The sequence below is a fragment of the Thunnus albacares genome, chromosome 4, assembly GCF_914725855.1.
Source record: "Thunnus albacares chromosome 4, fThuAlb1.1, whole genome shotgun sequence".
In the NCBI taxonomy this organism is placed as follows: Eukaryota; Metazoa; Chordata; class Actinopteri; order Scombriformes; family Scombridae; genus Thunnus; species Thunnus albacares.
Window position 1 is genome coordinate 23,436,578 of NC_058109.1, and position 19,953 is coordinate 23,456,530.

General features: G+C 39.4%; 1 long non-coding RNA gene across 1 annotated transcript in view; it reads left to right on the forward strand.

The window, feature by feature from the left end:
• LOC122980045 overlaps window positions 1–18,947 on the forward strand; it is a 67,151-nt gene extending 48,204 nt beyond the window's left edge. Inside the window, exon 5 of the long non-coding RNA XR_006402981.1 lies at window positions 18,564–18,947. This is a non-coding gene — a long non-coding RNA (uncharacterized LOC122980045). The remainder of the gene's footprint in view (window positions 1–18,563) is intronic.
• Window positions 18,948–19,953: the final 1,006 nt, after the last annotated feature.

The following is a 19,953-nucleotide window of genomic DNA, read 5'->3' on the forward strand; positions in this document are numbered from 1 at the left end:
GTGGTCTGCTGAACAAAGCCAATGAGGTGTGTTTGATAAAGACACATTTTGAATTTTATGGGGCACTATCTGCCCTTTCTGTGTGATAAGTCAGTCTTCAGTCAAAAGTGGATTTAAAGAAACTGTATATGCCACAATCTATTCAGTCTCACGAAGTTGCAGACAGCAGAATAAAGGCCAAATACCATAAAGTCTTTAAAAAGTAACATAAAAGGTTTTCCTTATTATCTAAAGCCAACAAGTTCAAATGTAACAGACTTATGGTAAAACTCAATAGACACAATACGTTCTCTGTGTGTTGTTTTGAAGGGCAGGCCTGTGTACAGACTCCTCTCCTCTCCTCTCCTCTCCTCTCCTCTCCTCTCCTCTCCTCTCCTCTCCTCTCCTCTCCTCTCCTCTGCACTCTCTGTTACAAATGGCCCCACGTAGGAAATGAGAGGATTGTTATTTCAAACTTAATAATGTTACACGACTCCATCAAGACAACGCTGCTCTATCAAACTCCCACAATCTCCAGAGATAATTTAATCACCAAATGCCAAACTGCCACGCCACATTTAGGTGTAATTTTCATCCATGCAAAGGTAATTTGTTTCAGTATTATGAATTAATTAAAGCCTAACGAAGATGGAGAAGGCTATAGAATGTCTAATCAACAGGCCCTTGAAGACTGATTGATTCTCTCTCCTCCACACTCTGGCCTATCATGCTTTGTCCTCCTTGTTGTCACATCTTTTGTTGGCATTGCTCATCTTTTTTTCCTCTTCACGACTGTCTCTATTTTCTTTTTTATTGTATCGTCCTCTGTTTTTGTGAGCGTGATGATCTAGACGTTATGAAAGCAGAGGCGAGGTCTCATGCTTTCAGTAATCTGGCCTCTGTTTGAATGTCTCTGTATGCACCTGTCTGTCTAAAAGATTTTTCCATCAAAAAAGGTCTTTGCTTAAACAAGTAGTGCAGTCTGTCTGAACATTGTACACAGATAAAGACATAAAACATTATATGTACATGCTCCTCTGATGTAAGCTGTAACTGTCCAAGTTGAGTGTGTATTTATAAGGGTTTGTAGTGAGTGAGTGAGCGAGTGAGAAAGTGACTGAGTGAATGACAGTCATTATGAGTGCATGACTGAGTGAGTTGGTTAGTGAATATCAGTGAGTGAGAATGACTCAGTAAGTAAATGAAAAGTGTGACTAAGAGACTGATTGTGTGGGTGGGTGAGTGGGTTCACTGACTTACACGAAGTCCCACTCAAAGGTTCATTAGTTTCTTTAGTAGACTCAATACACAAGGGTTGAATGATGTCATCTTTTTCTGGGTGACTTTCTCTGTCGTCTGTGACAGGACTTAGTCCCGTCCTGCCGGGATGCCCCTCTCAGAGTTTAATCCCGAACCGCCTGAAAAACAAAAAAGTGTGATCAGAGAGGGTGTAAAAAATGATCATAGTTGTTATTGTCCTTCAATGTAGTTCCAATCCAGGGATGCTGTATATTGCTGATGTGTTTCATATAGGCCTCTATAGTACTAAATCCACTAGTACTGAGGCATGAAAGAAAACAATTTCATCAGTTAAGTGGTACACACTACTAAACAGGCAGCAATGCATTATCTAAATAAAAGTATATATATTATAAAACAAAGTGAATTCAAACTCACTGTGTAATTTGGAGCATCAGAATCACAAGTCCACCTCCACTCTCTGAAATGTTGACCTGCCACTTAAGCAAGAGATAATTTAGCAGCAGTACAGATGTAGCTCGTTAGCAAGACTCTGATTTCAAAAGTGAATTGAGTGCTGTACTGGAATAAAATTCGGAATAAAATTCACTTCAAGAAAACAATTTGAGCAAAAACTCCAAAATATCAAGGTCAGTTAATAAGTCAGAAAGAATCTCAAAGAATGGATCTCAGGCTTAACGAAAAAAGATATACTAGTAAAATAGTATTGACAAATATATAATATATACCAGTAAAATAGTATGGACAAATTGCATTTTTGATTCTTTGATAACATTATTCTCAAACATTGTTCTTTAATGCCAATAAAGCTCATTGAACTGGTAATTAGTAATTATTTTGTTGTATGTTGTAATCAGATGGCAAAGTACCAAATCATTATCATGACAGTAGTAAGGGTATATAGTACAATTCAAACTGATTGGACATGTAGCTAATGTATTTTGCCTGTGATACCAAGCAAAGCAAAAAGAGTGAACAATCATCCTCCACTGTCCATGCAGACATGTGCTAACTCTCTACTGTTGTTTGTGTTCCCAAAATGCAATTTCAAACTTCTGTTTTCTTTCCTCCAAGCAATCAGTACTGTAAAATACACAGAGACAGGTGAGCTGCAGCCTCTCAGGTGAGCTCTGACGTCACAGTGAAAGATCCAGCCATAAATTCAGGAGTTAAATGAAAAATAACACAAATAGAGGTTTTTGAGATGATTTAAAGATAAGTTAGAGCATCACTGTGACTCTGTCATGAAACTCTTGAGTTCTGTCGCCCAAACTGAAAGAATTACAGAATCTCAGGTGAGGGTTGAAAACCTTCCAGCAGTGAGTTACAGAGCAGCACATTACCTACAGGTTTCTATACATTTATTTTATTCTAATATTTATTATGACAGTCTATGAGTTACTTTTAAATATTAATTTTGATCTCAGATTTATAGTTAAGTAGTCTATCAATAAAATAAAATGTAAAAATCTGAGAAAAAATAATACAAGTCCAGTTTCAGGCAAGTCAACAAATTCAGTAAACATTTTGCACTTTACGTGTGTATGTGTTAGCATGAATGTGTTTATGAAAGAAGAGGAAGAAGAAAAGTGTGATAGAGAGCAAGTACACATACACAACTATTTTGGCCGCCTGACAAAAAATGTCCCTACCAAAGTTAAAACCAAACTTACGCCCTTGCTCTACTGCACCACACCATGTGTTGTTGTTTTAATCATCATCCTAGCTTTTCTTGTTCAAAGGCTTTATGGCATTTGTTGACATTTAAACAGTCCTGGATACATTCCTTATTCCTATATGTGCCAGTGTGAAATGCAGCAGGGTGGAGCCATATGTCACTCAATCATTCTTGCAGCTGCTTGTCCCAGGGGCCCGGGACTTTGCTTTCACATACATGTACAAGCCGCAGGGTACCTGAGAGCGTCCTTTTCACCCCTAAACACCCGCTCACAGACGTACAGCAGTGCAAAAAACACACTACACCATAAATCAAGGTTAGAACACGCCAAAGTCATACGCAGGCAGGCCCTTCTCACGCACACGCCACACATGTCAGGTTTTATCTGCGTTTCAGATCTGCAGGACTGTACATTGTGTATAGTTTCTCTGAACTACACACACACATACACAGACATTCACAGAAAAACGCTCACACCCAGACACACACAGTAAATACAATAAATGCTTTCTCATCTACCAATAACAACAAACCTCACATCCAGTCCTTGCTAATGTAAATATTTATCCTGCATGCTTGAGATATGTAGGGCAAGCTACGTGGTTCAGACAAAAGCTTCCAGGTTTGACAGTGCATATTTAATCTAGGTTGAATGAATGAAACTTGTCCGTTGCAAAAAGCATGAACGCAATCTGGGATTACGAAAATGCTGAAAATGTGTCTTAACTTTCACCCTTTGTAAGTCATGTATCCAAGATGGAAAGGTTAATTTAGATGGAGATAGCTGTAGGTGCATTCCTTTACTGTATTGCAATGAGAGAAAGAGAGAGAGAGAGAGAGAGAGAGAGAGAGAGAACAAGGTAAGGAGAGGCTGGGGCCAGTGTGAAACTGCGCAGATAAATCAACTCTGTAAAACAAACATTGTTTAGTGACAGGCACCAAGGTGTGTGTGGGTCTGTTTGTGTGTCTGTTTATTTAGGTTCCATGAGGCACCATGGGAAATGCAACAGGGAGTCACCAGACAAAACACATAGTAACCAAGCTCTCATACAGCACTCTATTTAAAGGGTCAGTTTGCTCTAATTATAAGATAAAACAAAACATACTTTCCTGCTTTGCATTAATAGTGTTGATTCATGCAGGTAATCTTGCTTTTATTTGCTGTAGTTTTGAAATACCTGCTACCTGCTACCCCAATACAATGGAGATGACTGAGATTTCATTTGTGGTGCTCAATGCATTGTACGATTTGAAAATGTCAGCAGCACTGAGACTTTCCCAAAACAACTATTGTCCATTACTGGATAGATTACACAGACTCTGATGGGAACAGTTTTGTGTGTTTTTGGAAGAATTTGGTTCTCAATTGTTCCTACCTGTTTACAGTGAGGTTTGTGGGTTTTCCTCGTTGCTGTTGAGTTTCCCTAATGTAATGTTTAAATACTTTGAGCAGCACAAACAAAATTTTATTCAGCATAATTGAACTGGGGTGGTGACAGAGGTCTCAGTGGTAGAGATCTTGGAATTTTAGGAAATGAACCAAAACTGTGTACATACACATATGGTGTGATTTGGATGTCTGTATGTTAATAGCAAGCATGGCTTAATACTACAGATCCCAGAATCCTGGGCAGCAAACATTTGGGGAGCAGCTACTTTGTCAGATGTACAGCAGAAGAAAGTGCCTCACAAGACAAGCCTCCTTGTATTTTGCCAGTAGAATGCGTTTAATGTGAAGCAGCGGCAGTAGGAAATGTTCGGTTTGCATTAGCAGTAACCCAGTACAGCTCTGATATGGCTATGGAAGAGTGAACAGTAAACACGCAGGCTGAAATGAGATAAAATTAAAAACAGTAATGCTGGATTACATGCATCGTTTCCTGTGAACCCCTTGTACATACATAGGTAAGCAATCTGAATCCAGCGCGGGAATGGCCAATAACAATGAAATCGACTATATAGAGAAGTAATTGCAGAGTGTGATTACGTTCGATGGTGACTATGAATTGTATCAAAAATTGAGTTTGATTTCCTGAACAATTCAAGGACTTTAACTTTAATATATATACAATTAGATTTGTTTTTCTACAATTTCTGAAAATTTCAGTTCTGTTTGGCTTCTGTTTTAGGTATGGATATGCATGTGTCTTTGTGCACAGAGTTAAAATGACCCCAAGATCTCCTGCTGTTAATCATACTGTGGTGACACGAAGCAGATGACCAATTAAAAATCCTGGGGCAAATACCCAATCACAGCTGTGCTCTGAGGGTCTTCCACTCTACAGTCCGCCACTGCTTTTTCACAGCCCCTTTCCTTTCTGTTCTCTCCATCACGCTGAGCGACAGGGGTCTTTTCAGCACACGTGGACACACATACACATGAACACATGCGAAAAACACATGCGCACACGCACACATAAACGCAGTGCACCTTATTACTCTTTATTAATCTGCAGGGCGTTAATTGAAACCCCCCTGAGTCTGAGCCGTACCTGCATTCTCTCTCTCATTATCAGTCAAGGTGCCTTTGGGGGAAAACAGAGAGGGGGATGGTGACAGAAAGAGAGGACTTCAGAGTTTCCTGTGACAGGCCAGTTGTACATCCACAGATCTGACTGAATTAAACTTAGCAGCAACTAATTCACCCCTTCCATCAGTGAAAAAACAATGCCTGGAGCAAAACATGGATCTATGAATCTGTGCATGTACAATGCTAATGTAGTGGCCATCCTCTCCTATCAGCCATTCGCCCAATCCTAAATGTGACCAGTTAGATCAAGTGCATTATAATCCCTTGAATTGTGCAATCATTAGAAAATTCATTAATCTCAGTTCCTCTTTGCCAATCCTGGACAACAGCTACTTCCCTTCAGCTTACGCTGCTCATATTGCAACAGTCTGATCATGAATGAAACCTCAGTATCCTGAGAAATCATTTTTCATGCCTGTTGTTGACATAGCGATAAACACAAATAATCTAAACTGCAAACGGCTACAGACCCATCTTTTCATTCTCTCTTTTAAAGCTTTATAAAGCTGTCAAAACACCAGTTATCAAACAAGGTCTGCTGACACAGTCACTGTTTCTCAAATTTCCCTTTGAATGTTTTTTTTTTTTTTTTGTCAGAATGAGCAGCTTTTTGATTCAGTGTTTTTGTTCTGCATGATTACATTACCAGATTTCAGCTTGTTCCAAATGTTGAAGTTTATAATAATTCAAATAAAAATCTGTTGTAAACCTCACAAGACACAAATTACAAGACAAGACTGTACTGTTGCAGTGACAGTGTTTGATGGTTGAAAAGAGACAGAGCAGGAAACAAGAGCTCTTAAAGCACAAGTCAAATTATCTTATGTTAAAGGAATGGTCTAGTAGGATATGTGTAATTATACATACAGTATGAAGCAGCTAATAGGTTTAGTTTAATAATTGATATTATTTAACAGTGGTGGAGTGGGACTAAAAATCAACCTGGGACTTTTGACTTGGACCGGCCCATTAAAACCCACCTGGAGACACATCATGTCACACTAGAAACCCCTGTGCAGTGTTATATAATTATAATTACAATATATTTTTTATGATTTTGTAATGTCAGACACAGCACTATATATACAACAACAAAGTACGTACTCAAGAACTACCATATACTGTAAAGTATAACTGACACACGAAGTTCAAGGTTCATTTTAATTGTCATTATACAATGAAATTCAAATAGTACCAACAAAAAGTGAACTTTGATAAGTAAGATGACAGGTATTTATTACAGTTCTGTTTGCACTGTATTCCATTGTGCATGTTTTATTTTTCACGTTCCCCTCCCTCTACTGTATACCAAATACAAGTAAGTTGAAGATTAGAATTCAAACTGAACAGTGCAGCAGTAAATACACCATCATACCTGTACATGTTTTAATTTTAGTCGCTTTTCCTCCTTCGTTGAAACATTCTTCTGTGTTCTGTATGGTCTGAGCTCATCACACAGACACAACAAGTATTTATAACATATTCAAATTTTTAATAAAACCAAATCGGAAAACAAAGCTAAATAATGTTATCCTTCTTAACTAAACCCAGACTGATGTCTTCTGCCTGCAGTACCACTTATGCTGTAAAACCAATCACCACAGCACAACACAGCTCTCTCTCTCTCTCTCTCTGGTCATTTCTTTTTCCTTCACTGAGCTATTAGCCCAGTTTGTGTAGTGACCCACTGGGAAACATCTTCCGATGACCACTCTGCCATTCATAGTTAAGAAAGAGTGTAGTTGGTCAGCAGATGTGATGCATATCTGCTGGTTTTCATCTACAATGGTACATCAGTCTAATATGATTGATGTGTGTCTCTGTGTCTGCTCATCACAGGTGTAGAGGCATGCATCTCCTCTAGTTAGTTATGGTCCAGCTCTGGATTTTAAAACTAGGTCAGGGATCAGTTTACACAGGCATCGCCAGCTATGGAAGTGTATACAAAAGCCAAGAGAGGAAAGTGTGCATGAGTAAATAGTGTGCTCGCTTGTGTGTGTGCATGAGCGTGCACGTGCGCCAGGAGAGAAGAGGATCCGATTAGTACTACTCTGAAAGTAATTACCTTAATTAAAGCAGTAATGTGTGGAGACAGAGGGGAAGAGAGGGGGAGAGGAGCAGGGAGGCAGGGGAGAACCTGCCATCTTTTATGGGGCAGTTTAGGGACTGTGTGATTTAAGGGGCACACTCAGCAGTGGGCAGAGAAAGAGAGAGAGAGAGAGAGAGAGGGAAGACAGTTGGGGATGAAAGAAAAGTGGGGGCGAGTGAGGGTAAAAGCAGGGTTTTGTTATGGGACGACAGAAGGAGGTGAGGAGAGACGGTGAGAGAGGAAGTAGGAAAGTCAGAGCTTGAGAAAACAAGATGAATTCTTACTGGACCAATTAATTTCTTTCAACTTTTGTTTTCACCTTATCTTTAAATATACTTTCCTCACACAGAAACACATACGCAAGTACGCGCGCACACACACACACACACAAACACACAGCCTCCATTACACAGGCTTTTACCCTATGTTACAAAGTGTCTATCGGGGGCCTTATCTGGCCCAGCATATGACTGATTACTCAACCTTGTTATGGCAGACACACTTCCTCTATACACACACGCACACGCACACACACACACACACACACACACACACACAAACACAAACGCAGACTCACATATAAACCACTGCCAATGTGGCGGTCTATTCAGACACTCTACAATTTGTTTCATAAGCATGTGCTTGTGGTTTTGTGGGAGAACCAGGTAAACCCCGCAGGCCTTTATTCAGGTGCAGCAAGTTTCTGAAAGCAGGCTGCAATCTAGGCTAAACACATGTGAACGTCATTTATCTTTGTCTTGTAAATTCTGATTTTCATTTAGTCTCCACTGTGTTCACTTCTCTTTCCTATACTGTGTATATATTGTCCGTTGTTATTTTGTATGTTTTGTTCCCTCAAATATGTCCTTTTTTTTCACCTGTGCCACTAGCTACCTCTGCCTCTCTCACCTTATCGCCGATAAAATATCTTTCCATATTTTTTCAGGCTGAAGACTTATTGTTGTGCATGTTTTTCTCTGTGCTTGCCAAGGCCCCATTCTGTGTGAAGTCCGCGGTCTGCACTGGCCTTGCATGTGTGTGCATATGTGTATGTGCGTGTTTGTGTGCGAACTTGTCGCCATCTGTAAATGTGTTTACTATTGGTTCTGCAGAACCAGACAAAGAGATGAAGAGCAGCTCACACATTTGCATGAGTTGGAGGTCTCATCATAACTGTTGGATAATGGAAATCAAATAACAACCTACGTAATACAGTCAGTGCCGTGTCCTCGCACCGCATACGGCTTACAGGTGTGTGTGTGTGTGTGTGTGTGTGTGTGTGTGTGTGTGTGTGTGTGCATCTGTGGGCGTGTGTGTCTGCATGTCAGCGTTTGAATCGCAAGTGAAATAACATCTTTGTGATAGAGTGATAATGAAAATAATAACATCCCTGACAAAATATTCATAAAGGTAATGATGAATGCCATATTTTTCAGAGAGATACATCAGAGGCGTCTTGGTTAAAAGAAAACAGTGGCCGGCGTCTCCCACACCCTCAAATTATCTGCCGCTTTCACATTTCACTGATAGCATAGATGAGAGCTGAGGAAAATGGACACACAATTATGCTCACTTGTCGTATATTAATACTGCTTCTTGACATCTTCCATGGACCCTGAGCTGTCATCTCTTTGTCTGCTTTAATTGAAAATTAATGGTTAGTGCGTTGCCAAGGCAACCGCGGCAGTGGTGGTAGGTAGCGAGTCACATTCAGACAGACACCAGTGGCATTGTTTGTCCTGTCTGACCTTGGAAGTCAGAAAAAAAAGAAAGAAGAAAGGCAGAGGAGGACAAAAAAGACATTAAAAAGAAAATAGAGAGGTAAGGGTTGAATGTTGTGCATTGGAGCGAGGGAGAAAAATAAAATAAAGTTATTGTGGCCATGTTTTGGCCAGGTAGAGAGAAAGAAAACTGTGGTAAGGGTGACTGAGGAGGAGACTGAAGATATGATGTCAAAATGCCAAATGGGGAGAATTATGTTTGAGTAAGAAAGCAGAAAAAGGCCTGGTGATTCTTCTCTGGAGCGACAGGATTACCTTTGTGCTGATGGAGTCAGAGGGCACCTTATGGCCCCATAATCATCTGGACACAGGTGTGGGAGCGAGCGAGTGCGAAAGACAGAAATTCTGTGTGTGTGTGTGTGTAGAGATGTACGGGGACATGTTGGTCCTAATGTTTACAAATCCATCAGTGTGGACACTGTGCCAAATGGACACTGACTTCAAGGCCAAGCATCTATAGATTGACAGAGAGATGCGTGGACATCAAACAATCTACTCCAGTGGCAAGTTCTCTGGGCCAAGATGAGGAGAGGCACAAGAGGTTACTGTAGACATGATGAAAATCATTTATAAAAATATAAAAATAATTTACAACTCTGATGTACTCTCAAAACATGTCAGCAGGTGTGATACTTCATTAATGGACCTAAATGGGGAGTTTTGGAGAGAATAGATGGCACAATTAAATACCTGCAAGTGTCTTTTTATAATTCAATGTAAGAAATAGAACTTAAACAATTAAGTAGTTTATACCTTATGATGTATATTATACTGTGCAGCACTTTCATATTTACGATTCAAAAAATATTTGTTGAGGAAATGTTTTACTGCAGGGTTGGTTGCAGTAATTGTTTCATCATTTTAATTTTCCTGCAGTACCCAATTGGTGCCATCAGGAATGTCCAATAAAGAGTGAGTAGGTCAGTCTTTGTGACTAGGACATCACAATTATTTTTGAGCACATTTATAGGTACTGCTTAGTGAATCTTTAAAGACTGATTTAATATTAGTATCAGAGTTCAAAATATTCTCATGTTCTTGGACAATTTCTTTTTTTCAAATTCTTTTCCTAAGAAAAGGAGAGTATTGTATGATGCAGAGGAGAATTCGTCCTTCTCTTGTTGAGACATTCACTTTGACTGACATTCTTAAATCTTTCTATCAGACTTTGGATTGAGCTTTCCTCATACTGCCTATTCCTAAATCTTTTGATCATGTCAACACTATGTTTATTATATCTCATCTGAGGTACAAACGCAGCGCATGGACAATCTTGCCATGTAATAATGTGTTATCATCTGTCAGTTCCCTATAGAGATCTGTTACCAATTTGTCTTGATCTTTGATGAACAAAATGTCCAGAAAATTTATTTGTGAGTGTGATGGTCGCACCTGACATGTCTGTAACAGAAGGAAAGAAAGGACTGAATGGTGTAGAAGTTAAGTTTTTAGATAGCAGAGATTATATCTGAAGAGCTGGAAAATTGACTTTAGATGAGAGTGTTTTTGAATACGACAGATATGGACAAAACCAAGTTACAATGACGTACAGTTTACATGCACGCTCCAGTTGTATTTATATTTTAGTCATTAGTGTTTGTCTTTGTGTTACTCCTTTTGTTTCCACAATGGTCTCATAAGCTATTACGTATGTTGCACCCAGTTTGTTAGGACAGTTCGGTCTCTTCAGTTTTATACAATGTTATGATAGCCTGTGTTTAGTTCTGTTTAGTTGACCTCTTCTATGGAACCAGAACTTTTTGTTCCAAGTATTTGTAAATTGATTCATATTTTTAGGTAAATGAAACTCTCTTTCTTGAAAATCCACCTGTGACTCCTCATGCTGGCCAGCTCAGTCCCTCACAGTAAGTAATCGTAAGTGACTGTAAATATGAGATGCTTGCACTTAGAAAGCGTTTGAGATCCAATAATTGTTTCATAATACCGACCAAAGGAGGAATATGTAATCAATGTACCATTGCCAAAGACCTATACGATGAAAGAAAGAATTATGAAAAAGTGTAAAATATTCAACATATAAGGAAGCACAATTTGGGGCCATGTTGCTGCCCATGGCTGAACCTTTAAATGAAAATAAAAGGAATCTTTGTACATGAAGAAATGCTTTGTGAAAACCAGTTTGATTAAAAGAGTAATCCCCGAACTTAACATTGCATGTCTATAAAATTATTGGCGCCTGCATTACCCACAATGCAGCTCAGCCACTGACAGTTTAGTTTGAAGATTCAGGTGTCATATGCATGTAGCCTTGAACCTCTATCCTCAAGCAGAGATACAGAGAAGGCTACAGAAGTCTGGTAACCTCACTTCTTTCTAACTCCACATCCCTGATTTTCCTGGATTTTCAAACTTGTAGTTTTCAGCCCCAACCAGCGCTGCCTCAAATGACATCACTTGAGGCAGCTTATCAGACTTTGCACAGCTCTTTCTGGAGGCACAAAAGGCATATATGCAGTAGTACTCCCAAAGACCTGTAAACAGACTTTGCTGAAGATCCCTTTTATTTCTTCAATACAGCCAATACTGGGATTCATGTCTGAAAAATGTGTTGTGTTTTTTTTGTTATGTTGTCACACACATAAAGTTCTCTCAGCCAGTCAGGGAGTCCGTTCAAGCTCATTTGTAAGAGAAAGTTCATTTGTAAAGAAAAGTTCAATGTCATTTTTTCAAACTTTCCACAGCTCAATCTCAAGCCATACAATGCTTCTGTAATAACTTCTTCTTTCATATTGGTGTACATCAAAAGAAACAGATTTCAATGTCAAAAACTGTCACAGTTCCTTCCTTAACTTGCTCCCCCTTAACTTTAATTTTTGAGGCTGACTTCAGAGTGGTGGTCAATGACCAGCTGATAGACAGAAGAGACTGCAACCGTTTTTGGTATGATTACATTTTAAAAACTTATTGTGGAGTAGGTCAATACATCATTAAAAAATCATGCTCACAATTATTGAAAATCAGTTTCATATCAACTGATTACCTGACTTGGGCCTGGTAGGTGGGCTGGCATACTTGAACTCTGTACCTTTCTTAAGTAATTACCTCCTGAAGTAATATTACTTTTGATTGTGTCTGTATAATTGAACTTAGTCACCATGACTTGGGGAAAAAAAATCTTTCAAATTAATATTATTTTAATGAACAAATTTCATTTTCCATGTTAAATTACATTTCCTCCAAATGTCTTATTCAGGACATATAGTTCAGAAATATGCTAAACACCTTTTCACGCTGTACATCAAAAGGCGATCGTTGTCAAAACTTGCTGAAGCTATGCTTCATTATATGGTGTCCTAAGTGGATCCTTGGTAATTGGTTTCTTGGCTCAGTTGAACATAACAAAGTCACAATTTAAGACCTCTTCAGGCTTTAGTGGGACAACATCCCCTTCAATTTTCCATCACTTGCGGCTGTACCTGTGTACCTGTATGTGAACAAAGTGTGTGTATATTTGGAAGAGTTTGCTTGATCGCTCAAGTACGCACACCAGCCTGACTGCACTTGTGAAGAGGTGCGTTTGAATGAATCATGGTGCATGTACAATGCATTTTTAAAAATATTTAGCTTCCAAGAACATCCCCTACCCTGCATGCTCAATAACAGGCTTCTTATGGTTCGTAAGCTCCTAAAATTTGGACTGATAATAAACCTAACACACTCCAAAGTGAACCTCAGGGTTGGAGGCCAATTGTGTGTTTGTGTGTGTGTGTGTGTGTGTGTTTGTGTGTGTGTGTGTGTGTGTGTGTGTGTGTGAACATAGATGTACAAGTAGCTCTGTGTGCATATTTGTGTGTTGCCCATCATTGTGGCCAAGATTGAAAAACTCTCTAAGGGCTGGAAGGTCATGGCACATTTATTGATTGGAACTTTCTTATGCACACATTTTGTGAAGGTTGAACGCCTTTCCATTCCATTGTGTATTCTGCTTTTGACGGGTCAAATAACAGTTTTTTCTTTAGCAAAATTCTCCAGAAATATTTCTCACCACTTTCACACCATGTTTCTCACCCTGAGTAAACCAGTCGATAGTAGAATAAGTTGGCCAGTAACACACAGAAATGAGTCACAGTTGATGGCGACCCACATTCAAATGTTCAAACTACTTTGAAGAAGCGTTGCATCTTCTGCTTTTGTAATCACTCTGATGTATACGCATCAGAAGACATTTGGTATATACCCTGGTGATGCTTTGCCAGGCCTGTTCCACAGCCATCTTTACTTCTTCCATCAGTCTGGTTTTAGGATTATTGGCCTGCCGCATTGGCCTAAATTTGTGGGATCTTGTACAGTATAAGGGTTACAAGCTCTACTGTTCTACTAGGGTTGTAAAAATTAATCGACTCATATCACAAAATCAATGCAAGAGTCAAAGATATGACTACATTCATACATAACCACACAATTTGCCTGAAATCTTCACATTGCATTTGCAGTCTATAAAACAAACAACAGCATCAAGGGCAACGGGCAGAGTTTGTTGACTCAAATCAAAGATTCATTTAAAAAATACATTTTATTTAATATCTTTTAAACATTGTACACTCACAAGTAGATCAAGACTGAAAATCTTTTATACATTTAGAATATAGTCTTTTACTTATCATTGTGTAGATTCCCTGTGATGACATGTGTCATACTCACTGTGGCGTTCAGGCTGGCAGACACAACAAGAGAGTCTGAAGCAATCAGGTCTGAAAGGAGGGAAACTGACAAAAGAAAAAAAACTTGTTGAAAAGCAGCATTTCAAGATCGAAAACTAGTGTTTTTTTGGGGGTTTTTTTCTCTCTCACGGTTATTCATCAGAATCTGAAAGGAAATTCACCTTATCTATGGTGAGTAAAAACATATAAATAAATCATCTCATACAATGTGTAAAAACTAAGATGAACACTTGTTTGGTTACTAATGAAAAGTTCTGATGACAAATGGCCTTTCAGTGTCTGTGAGGGAGCTCGTCTTCTTTTGGTCAGCAACAAACATGTCATTTTAAACTAATACACTGAATCATTTTCTGAATCAAGTGTGATAACAAATGATGTTGGGTGTTTTACAGGGTTAGGAAGAACATTAAGTGTAAATACTGTATATGGGGGAACTCGCTAAGTGCTCCTTTAAATCTTCATTTATATTTGCTGAAAGCACAGCAGCTGTTAACACTGGATTGTCTCTTCTACGTGTCCAAATGATATAAATCACAGAGCTGAGAAAATTACATCACATGTGAGATGTGAAACATATATGTATATTTTTCCAATTGCAATACCTGAAATATTACAACAGCACAGTTACAAAGTCAAAATAATAAGTTGAAAAATGAGATGTTGTCTCAGATGATGAAGAACAAGCTCCCACGGATATTACAGAACTGACAGGGTATAAGGTTGCTCAAGAATCGGTGCGCACGCAGGCTGAATGTACATCCAGACATGTGTAATCATGTTTGCTCCTCTCCCTCATCACATGTACGTGAGTTTGCTTTGATTAGCTGATAACAATAGCTATTATAAAATAAATTGCCATGCATAACAATAACCAGCTCACAGACTGACATCAACATGTTTATAAAGTGAAATTACATCGCAAATGGCATAGAGGAAATGCTTTTGTAGAAGAGTTTAAATCTCCCTTAGGAGAGATTTGTGATTCTGTCATGACTGTAACTGTCAACTACTGACTCAGTTTGCAACATTACCGATGCTGCACCTGTAGGATTTGAATCCTTAATATGCACAAGCATGCACAGGCTGCTACAAACTACGACTCTTCATCCTGTTTCACACACCTGCACACACACACACACACACACACACACACAGGCACACACCGAAACAATGAACCCATCACACTAAGACACCTGCGCCCACCTGGTACTGCGTCAACTACAGTGCAGTGAAGAACAATAATGGCCGCTACATCCAGAGACCTTGCATACAATAAATGTATTCATCAGAAATTCAAAAGCTACGATCTTCCTCATTTCAACATAGATATGAGCAAATTCCTCTATACATAGCAATAGTTTTACAGCAGAGCAATAAAAAAAGTACTTCAAGAAATTGCAAAAAATAACTATCATTAAATAAACTGAAATCATGATACTTCCTTCTTCTGTGTCTCTAACATCATGGTCAAGAAGAAGTTTAGGTGCTGTACACAAAGTGACAGTTCTAATTGGACCTGAGCGGACCCAAACAGTTTGGAATGACACATCCAAAGACCGCCACACATACTACCCCGATGTTACCTAAGATATAAAAATAACAGAAAATGAAAAAAATATTAACTGTTTTAACTGACACGCAGGCACAGCTGCAGGGACTGCTGTTTCCTGAGAGTTTCCTCTTTCCAAGAAAACTTCAATACTTGTGAAATGTCAATCATCAAATCTTATTAGAGTCCGGAGTGAGGGTGAAAGTGTGTTGAGTGTATCGAGTGTGCAGGGCAGAGCTGCGATTCTCTCTCATGCGACAAAGCGGTGTGACTTACCGAGAGGTTGTGCTGCAGCTCAAACTAACAGAGGGATTTGGGGGAAGCAGGAAGGAGGAAGTGATGTGAGAGAGAGAGAGAGAGAGCGGTGAGGGGAAAAAAAAAAAAAGTAGTTGCGTGTTGATGATACTGTATGGAAGGCTGAGGTAAGACATTTGGGGGATGCAGGAGGAGGAGGAGGAAGATAGAGAAAGAAAAAGAAGGATGGATCACTTTTCCATATTGCATGTGTAGCAGAATCCATCATCTTGGCGAGCCAGATGTGCGTCATTCACATCAAACTTTCCAAATTAAAGGGCCACCTCACCCCTCTACTCTCCCCTCTCTAATCCGCTCTCCATCTCCCTCTCTCTTACCATTAAGTCTGTGTGTGCTTTTATACACACACACACACACACACACACACACGCAAGTGCACACTCACATACTGTACCGTACATACATGCACACACACTAACTTCTCTTCCTCTTCTTTTTTCCAAGGGAAGTTGCTGAGAGGGCCCATTTATGAGCAACAGCGACGTAGCCTTAGGATGCAAAACACATCTCTGTGCTGCCAGACGAGGCATTGTGGGTTATCTTATCTGATGTGAAAAGGGGTGGTGAATGTTATTTGCATGCTGCATTGATGTTCAAATAGCAGTTTGAATGCTTCCTCAGCAGGGATGGTTTGTGATTGTATGGTTGGCGAGCAAACAAGTGTATCAGATGATATCAGCCTTGGCCTACTTAACTATCCTGGGTGAGACGGGTGAGTCTGTACCATAAAAACTTCACTCAGCCTATACATACATCCGTCTCCAACTCCACCACCAGCTCTCCTCAGTAACATACATATGCGTGCGTGTCCCGTGCGCGCGAGTTCCGCGACCCTGCGTCTGTTGCGCTTTATGGCAGTGATATGTTAAGTACCTCATATTCCAGTCATAAAAAAAGGTCTGTAAGTTGCTTGATGCAGTTTAAAGCTGTAGAGGTAATGCCGCAAATCACCCCCTGCTCTTTAGCCTGACACGCACCAACACAGACACACACTTGATCCCGTTTGAGTGGCTGCCAAAGGCCCTGTCTGCCTTTCAAATGTACACAAAATGACAAGGGGGAAGAGGGAAGAGAGGACAGGACAGGAGAGGAGATGAGAAGAGAGGAACAGAAACAAGAAGACAGATGAAAGGAAAGGTGGAAGAAATCAAGAAGGAAACTTCAAGCAGACAGTAATAAGGAGTAGGAAGTGTCTGAATTGTAAATGAGTAGACGTCACTCTGACAAGCAACCGGACAGACACATGATGGAGCTTTCATCCCTCACCGTACTGTGTCATTGCCCGGTTAAACAAGAGAGTGAGAGATATATATTTTCATTTTAGGTCCAATTTGCCTGGGATTGGAGGGCACAAGATAAGTGAAAAAGCAGAGGGAAACACTGCTAGCCCCCGAATCTTTCTCTCACTTTTCTGTCTTTTCCATCTCACGCACTTACAGCGAGAAGACTAACTTTTCCTTTCTTTGAGGGAGTTCTCTTTAGCTGCGCCGCCAGATGAGGTTTGATACCTGCGATTCCACAGTTAATCCTGGTTAGAATTTAAATAGAGGGGAAATTATTGTCTTTCTCTTACTTCCTTCCCTCACTTCCATTTTCACTGGAAGGCGGTCTCCCTCTCCCAATCTCGCTCTCTCTCCTTTCTCCGGCGCCGGGCGCAGGAAAAAGCCTGACCTCTGCGTTTTCTCCCGTCCTTAAGATTGGTTTTAAATACTCAGCAGATTAAAGCACAGGCATGAAAGCTCACATTAGCCATATATTTAAAAATCCCCCTGGCCGATAATCCATGTATTTGTCAGAATCAAACACAGGGGAATAGAAAAGGGACCAATGACATGATGAGTAGCCTGAGCCAGACGTATTGTGAAGGGGAATTAGAAGGAGAGAGATACATTTAGCAGAATGTGGCCCAAGAAGAAAAGTCCTTCAGGATGATTATTGAAATTCACTCAAGACTGGCTCACGTGAGCGTTTGACAGGACAAAAAGCACTGTGGCAATTTGACGACCTCTGATGCCCTTCACTGTTTCTCTCTCTTCCTCTCTCTCTCTCTCTCTCTCTCTATCTCTCTCTCTCTCTGCACTGCACATATACAACATATATATATATATATATATATATATATACAGAGTGACCTGTAATGATGAAAGACAGATAGAATATAATGTGCATTCCTCACATACTGTAGGATGTGTCATGGTAATTGTTACTATGTTGCCAAGAAGAAAATGTTAACCTTCACAAACTGAAAATCTAAGTTTCAACCAAAATGTCTTCAACTTCATATTTTCTAAAACATTGCAACTCAGCAGCATGAAGCAATGACATGAATCTATAAATGAGCTTTTTCAATTATTCATTTATTCCTTGGACTCATTTTTTTTCTCTCATCCTCATTTGATGCAGCCAAACATCCCTATTTTTTGTTGCTACAATCCAGTTTTTATGCCCAGTTGCAGATGTTAATTTTGATGTTGTTTTGGCCTTACATTTTAAATACAAGCAGGAAGAAAAACAGAATAAATGCATGCATATTTGAAAGACTGAGGAATTTTTTTTTGTCTCTGACCATCTGTGGCACGTGTTGTGTTCTATGGCAAATTTACAGCAAATTACAAGGTCATTCTTACAAAAAAAGAAAAAAAAAATCCCTGCTGTATCCTTGTTAGTGAAACCACTGACATTACTTCTTGTTTCTTTAAGCAGGCGAGAGGAGCTAAAGAAGACAGATGAATAGTCCGGGAAACTGAGATGTGCAGGTCAAAGGAAATCATTGAGCCTTTCACAACCACAGTTCACATACACAAACTGATCCTGTAAATGTCAATAACCAGTTATAGTGAATTCCACATCAAAACTTATATGAAAAACATATGCATTCAATGGTGTGAAGCCTCCAAGGTTGTGAAAACTACAGTACATTAATGTTTTTTTTTATTTTTTATTTTTTTTATTCAGCTCAAATGAGAGAACTTGTCATTTACTGAAGAGAGCTTTTGATAACACAAGAGGACAAAAAAAACACTGTGGTGCGATCTTGAATGATTGTGGCAAGAAAGATGGCTTGTTTGAAAAAAAAAATGTAAAGAATCGATGTATTTTCAGTGTCGAAATCATTATGGCGCTTTCATTAAAAATGTTTTTGTGTTTCAATTGTCGCTCCTTTGAAGTGAAGCGTGTCAAAGGGCAAGTTCTACAGCCAGAGTTGAGATTTATGTGGCTGTTGTAACTTCAATGACCTAGTGGTAATTATTATTATTGAATTTTTTAATTTATTTTTTGCACCTTGACATTTGTAAATTTCTAGTACCTTTGGTAATTCATCTCCCTTACATGTTGATGAATTAGATTACATTGTGTTTAGCATAAAAAAGTTATAGCCCCAATCACATAAATTTAATTTCTTTTTTTTTTTCAATTTTTTTCTCGAAAAACAAAGACTCCTTCCTGCTATCCATCAGCCTATTGCCACATGCATGATAGAGTCTTAAGCTGGTTATTGTATCAGAGCTGTTATATATGTCAGGTTAACACTGATAGCCACACTAATGTGACAGAGCTCTCTGGGTTACATCTTTCTCTGCTGCATTAAAAATCTTCAACACAGCAGAGAAATGCCATATATTACATCTTCCGAAACACACACACACACACACACACACACACACACACACACACACACACACACACACCAAAAAGGTTTGCTATTTTGGAGACAAAGACCCCTGCTGTAGGGAGTCCTGTGGGAAAGGCGTGCGGCCGGAAGATGTGAGCGCGCCGGCGAGTGATAATGTCAGCTGGAGAGATACAGCGTGTCATTTTACACAACCACACATCAAAAAAGACAGTGGGGGGAGAGAGAGGAGAAGACAGCATGTCATTTGTTTGCTTTGATACAAGATCGCACCAAGGGAGGGACTGGAAGGCTCTGCAAATGTGTGTGTGTGTGTGTGTATGTGTGTGTGTGTGTGTTTGTCTTTTTGACAGCATGTTTGTAAGTCCTGCATGTGAGCAGATTAAGGGATAGGATTTCAGGGATATTTCCTAAATGCTGTGTATTAAGTTACATCTAAACAGACACATATGTCATGCA